Raw genomic sequence first — 6,009 nt, 5'->3', positions numbered from 1 at the left:
ATCACCGCCTCTGCAGGGCCAGGGTGGGTGTCTGACCAGTGCCTGCTAGACCAGCTTCCTTTGGCTAGAACCTGTTGCCAGGCTGTGACCAAGAGTAATGGAACTGCTGGGGAGGCTTCCTGGAACGTGGAAAAGGTCGAACCCAGCACCCAGTCATATCCCCACCCATCTGGTGGCACGTGCAACTTCTTTAAGGTGTGTCAGGAGACATTCTCTGGTTCTGCAGCTGTGCCAGGCCTAAGGAGTGAAAGTGAAAAAGTGTTAGTCGCTCAGTCATGTCCAGCTCTTTACGATTCCATGGACTGCAGCCCGCCAGGCTCCTCTATCCATGGAATTCTCCAGGCAAGAATACTGGACTGAATAGCCATTCCCTCCTCCAGGGGATCTTTCTGACACAGAGATCCGAGCCAGGGATCGAACCCAAGTCTCCCACATTGCAAGCAGATTCTTTACCATCTGACCCACCAGGGAAGCCCTGATCTAAGGAAGACACAGAGTAATGACTGTTGGGTACACTTAGGGCCGGGGTGCATGCAGACACCATGCTAATCCAGCTGGCATCCAGGAACGACCTCCTGGCAGCCAGTGCCAAGACACTAGGAGACGCATTCTAGGAACAGCTCTGTTCTATGGGTCCCAGCATCACTGGACCTGATCATCAACACTTGGATTCTCTGCATCCAATCAGGCTTCTTTCCTGAGCCATCTAGGCAGGGAGGCCCCCGGCTTGGCCCCTGGCCTGAAGGCCTGCTCCCTTGCCTGACCCCCAGTGGCTTGGCCCCTGGCCAGCTCCAGAGGCCTGCAAGGCAGCGTGCATTTCAGGTTTGCTTTTTGCCCTTTCTGTGCAGTCCATGCTTTCTCAATTAAAGGAAAAGACTGTCCAGCTGCTGCAAAATGGATATGTTAGTTTTTAATCCTGGGGTCCCTTCCCTCTCTGCCTTCATCTTCCTGGGTGATGAGGTCACATCCCAATACCCTGACACTTTCATTGCAGCCTCCACCTCTCTCTGGGTCTCCACCCGAAACTAAGGCAATCTTAAAGTGGACTTCTTGGTTCCCTTCCCAACCTGCCCCACCACCCTCACAGTATATCCCCCTTCAGAAGAAATGGCACTAGCACTCACATAGCCACCCAAACCCCAAACCAGGGTGCCACCTTGGCTTACATGTCGCCTTGCTTGCATGCAGTCCCCCCGTCACATCAAACTGAGCAGCCCCCATATCAACCCCCCCCCAGGCTCCACCCCCACTGGGCTTCTGCCCTGGTCACCTCACTGGAGCCTCTTGCCCTCTCCCTCCTCCACTGGCCAGGATGGGGCCCCTTCAGCTTTACAGCAGCCCCTGCCTCCCCAGGGGTCGTGGCTATGGTCACCCTGGAAAGCCTACCCCCGGCTTTGCGCTTCCCGGGACGCCCTCTCCCTCAGCAGCTCTGCCCTTCCCAGCTCTGAGCCGCAGCTCCTCTGTTTCCTCTGAGGGCCTCCCAGCGGGACCTCGCGGTCTTGATGGTCCCTGGACAGACCCTGCGCCTCGTGCTGGTGGTGCTAGTTAATTCTTCTGTCGCGCGAGGGCGCCCACGGCCCTCGTGGGTTTCTGCAGAGGCGTTGGGGCGCGGAGGCCGCAGACGCTCGGAGATGCTGGGGTTGGGGGGATGGATGGATCCCAGTGCGGGCCCTTCCTCGGCCCTCGAGCGCCTTCAGCCTCCGCAGGACGCGGTCCTCCGAGCGGGTCCAGGGGTCCCACGCAGTCGTGGAAGGATGCGGGGCAAACACCCCGCAGTCCATCCTTGTCCACTGGGTCCTTCGGGGCCCGCCGCAAGGACTTCCTGATGACCTCCAGCCCCTAGCTCTGCCCTCGGGATTCCCAAACCCCACCGGGCTGCACGTGAGAGCGGACGGCGACCTGCGAACAGCCGGGCTGCAGATGCTAGGCTCTGACCCCCTGCCCCTCCCAGCGCCCAGCTCCCTGCTGCGTGGGCGCCGCCCGGGCCAGCGATCTTGCTGGGACGTGAAGCCCGAGGGCCCAATACATCCGGACGCTGGCCAGTGCCTTGTCCCTACGCGTCTCCACGTGCCCTGTGTCAGGACGTCCGTCCTGGGTGGGCCTGCTGCACCAGCTCCCCACGTGAATACAGATAAGCCTGTCTTAGCCCTGCTGAGCCCCGGGATGCGTCCTCTCTGCCCCCTCCCCGGCCACACTCCTCTCCGCTCAGCCCCCGCCTGGCCTCCCCTCCGAGAGGAGGCCCGGTTCACGCTCCCCCAGGGAGGTGGCCAGTTTCGGAGGTGACCTGAGCAAGGTAGGAGCCTGTCTCCCCATCACTACACTGAGCGGCTGTAGGGGTTCTTTGAGGCCGACAGGTAAAGCACCAGGAAGCACCTGCGGGCGGCCAGAGCTCAGATTGCAGGGCTGCGAGCCGGTGCGTACGTAGCGCACGCGGCGGAGCGTGAGGCTCAGGGTCTGATTGTCTGCACCCGGCAGGTCGCCCCGCGGCAGGCGGAGGCTCCGCGCGCGGGCCTGGGGACGCCTGAGCCAGGCGGGGGTCAAAGAAAAGTCGCGAGTGAACTGCAGACCTTCCTGCCCCGCCCCGAGGGCCCCTACGGAAGGGGTTCCGGAAGGAGGCTCCAGCATGCCGGGGCTTGAGACCCGCCCAGGCTGCGGAGGAGTGACTCCCCCCACTGGCTAGACTGCTAGACTGAGGCCGGCATTGGAGTTGAAAACGGTCGGTTTGGGCCTTTGTGGGGCCATTTGTCGTCTGAGCGTCCCTGAAAGAGGACGAATCCCTCTTGGCCGGGGCCCCACCGGTGTGCCTCCGCGGGCGGCCACCGCGGTGCTAGAGGGTTGTGCCCGTCCACGCCCAGCAACACGACAGGAAGATCTGATGCAAACTATGGGGGTGGTGGAGTTGCTGCACTGGGAAACTCTTGGGGTGAAATAGTGCGCCCTAAATGTGGTCGCCGGGGTGATCGGAAGGAAGTGGAGAGGGAGGGACAAGAGGATGAGGCGGGCAGTAGGTTTCCCACCTGACTCCGCGGGGGCCCTGGCCCATCGCCCTCAGGCCCTGCTTCCAGCCCTCCCGCAGCTAGGAAGAGAGCCCGCTGATGGGGAAGAGGGTGGGTCCCTTGGTTTCTGCTTTTCCATTTCATAAACTTGATTTATAGTCGCATGCTTTTCTGATTATAAAATTACTACGTGGCTCTCATAGACAATTTGGAGAATACAGAAATCCGTTTCTAAAGTGAAAACCCCTTTAATCCCATTTCCCCAGAGGTTCCCCATAGTGTCCAGGCCTGCAGCCTCTGTCCTCTCCTGCCCCCACCCGCGCCGATAGTGCAGCCTTAGTCAATAGGAATTTTGATAATGGCTGGATGGCATCACCGACTTGATGGAAGTGAGTTTGAGTGAACTCTGGGAGTTGGTGATGGACAGGGAGGCCTGGCGTGCTGCGACTGATGGGGTCGCAAAGAGTTGGACATGACTGAGCGACTGAACTGAACTAAATTGAACTGAAGGGATTATGTCTCCCTGGTACCCACCCAGCACGTCGTAGCCCAGGGTCGGCCGGCTGGCCTGTTAGCCAGGCCGGCCTCCCACCCACGTGATTCCTAGGGTCACTCCCTGCAGGGCGGTGCCACACCCAGATCTAGGCAAATGTTCCTTTCCTGCTTGCCCTCTGCCTCACCCCAGCGGTGGCCGCCTTCTGGGTGTCACACTCTCCCCTCCTCCCTTCCGCCCTGCCTCCCTCAAAAGCCTGGCTGGGCTGGGACCTGGCCTTGGCCCTGACCTCGCCCAGCCTCCATGTTCCTAGGTTCTGCTGAGAGCTTCCTGCACTTCATCCCAGCTTCCTGAGAGGGGGACCCCACCCTCATTTTACAGATAAAAAAGGGCACCTTCGAGGAACTGGTCTAAGACCCTGCAGCTACTTGTCCTGGTGGGGAGGGGTGTACCTGGTCCTCCACCCCAGCCCCCCCCCCCCGACCCGGAGCCCCCCACTGCTCACTCACCCTGCACCTCTGGGTGCCAGCAGCAAGGCTGACCCATGGAGCCCATGCAGCTAGTTCCTTGAGCAAGAAGACATAAGCGGGAGAAGTCAGAAAGCAGACTCCCCCCTCCCCCCGCCGCCACCCTGAGCTGCAAGGGCTTCCCAGTGATGGAGGGTGTGAGATCTTTCTGGAGAAGTCCTTCTGAGCCAAGAGGCTGCCACTGGGCTGGCACCCAGAACCAGAGGGGAGGGAGGAGGAAGGGGAGGAAAGGAGGAGGGAGCAGGTGTGCAGAGGGGGCACATGGCCACTTCCTGGAAGATGCCTGCAAGGATGCCAGGGGAGCCCAGTGGGCCAGGCACAGCAACACCCACCTTCAGGTTTCAGTGGGAACTGGGGAGCCAGTGAGATGCTGCAGTGGAGGAAGAGCTGTGTGTGTGCTCAGTCGTGTCCGACTCCTTGTGACCCCGTGGACAGTAGCCTGCCAGGCTCCTCTGTCTGTGGAATTCTACAGGCAAGAAGAATACTGGAGAGGGTTGCCGTTTCCTCCTCCAGGGTATCTTCCCGACCCCGGGATCAAACCCTTGTTTCCTGTGTCTCCTGCATTGGCGAGTGAATTCTTTACCACTAGTGCACCCTGGGAGGTTCTGGGTGGAAGAGGAGGAGTCTTGAAATGACAAGGAAAGCCAAGAGAGGTTTCCAAGACAGAAATGACCCTTGGGGTCCGCTTCAGCGTCGGGTGGTCTCAGGCTCTGTTCCCACCTCTCCTTCCTTCCCAGTGCCTAGCACCTTCCCATGCAGGCCAGCATGGCATGGGGCTCAGGGTCCCATTCAGGCTTGTCCCCCCTGCTGATGACCTGCCACTAGGTTCTGTTACACGGATACCCTGGCCCCACACTGAGTCTGATCCAGTGGGTTGGACAAGCATCCACTGCATTCCCAACAGGCACCCAGGTGCTCCTTCCCCCGTCCCTCCCCCAGTGTCCCCACTCCCAGAGAACTGCTGATCTCTAGTGAGTTCTGGGAACCCCAACCCACAGACTGGCCCTCTGCCCATTTTTAAACCCAGTTGCTTCTTCACAGCATGATGGACTGCGGCTGTCACACCACAGGTCACATGGCCAGCCAGGCCAAAAATAGGTGCTATATGCTCTTCCCCAGGAAAGTTTGCCCCTTGCCACCCTCCAGACCCACTACACTTCCTCTGTGACCATGTGGCTTGCAACCCCATGCTGGGTGACAGCGCTGTGATCAGTGTTCTCATTGGTGGGTGAAGGTCTGGCTTCACGTCTGAGTCCCAGGCCACCCACCCAAGCCATTGCCCTTCACCTCTGCACAACCAATGTGACACCTGCCTCTAAAGTGCCACTTGGGGCCAGAGGAAGGGACAGCTCCTGACCAGTTAGGAACACAGCAGGGACAAGGGGTCCACAGGCCAGCAGGGTTTAGGTGGGACCCTTCAGGATGGAATGTGTGGGTGGTGGGGGGTGGTCTCATAGCCCACCATGCAGGTGAGACAATATGGATGACTACAAGGAAGTGGCAGGTGATCAGACGTGGCTGAAGCCTGGGATCCCCGTGGCGGAGAATGGGTTGAAAGTGGGCTTTCATGGACCTTCCCAGGGATCCTGGCAAGGAGCGAGGAGAGAATTCTTCAGATGTTCCCCCGAAATCTCACAAGTGGGCAGGAGCCAGTGGTGCCACATTTCCGCCCCCCAGGAAGGCCCCAGCTGCCATGCTTTCCTCTGCCTCCTCCTTAATGCCTTCTCTCAGCTCATGGAGCCAGTTTCACCTTTGCACCGCATTTCTGGGAGGGAAGGAGTAGAGAATCTGATTCCTGTTATCACATGAAAAGAAACCAATGCAAAGAAGTTAAATTGTTCCCCCAAGCTCAGCGTTAGGAAGTAGAAGCAGGACATTTAATGAGAAATTGCTCTGTAAATCCAGATATAGACCCTCCCCTCAAAAAAAAAAAAAAAAACTGTAATGTTTTCAAAAGCTCCATGAGTGGGACTTGCCTGGTGGTCCAGTGGCT

This window comes from Ovis aries, chromosome 1 (genome assembly GCF_016772045.2).
Source record: "Ovis aries strain OAR_USU_Benz2616 breed Rambouillet chromosome 1, ARS-UI_Ramb_v3.0, whole genome shotgun sequence".
Taxonomy (NCBI): domain Eukaryota; kingdom Metazoa; phylum Chordata; class Mammalia; order Artiodactyla; family Bovidae; genus Ovis; species Ovis aries.
Note: the sequence above shows the minus strand (reverse complement) of the source record.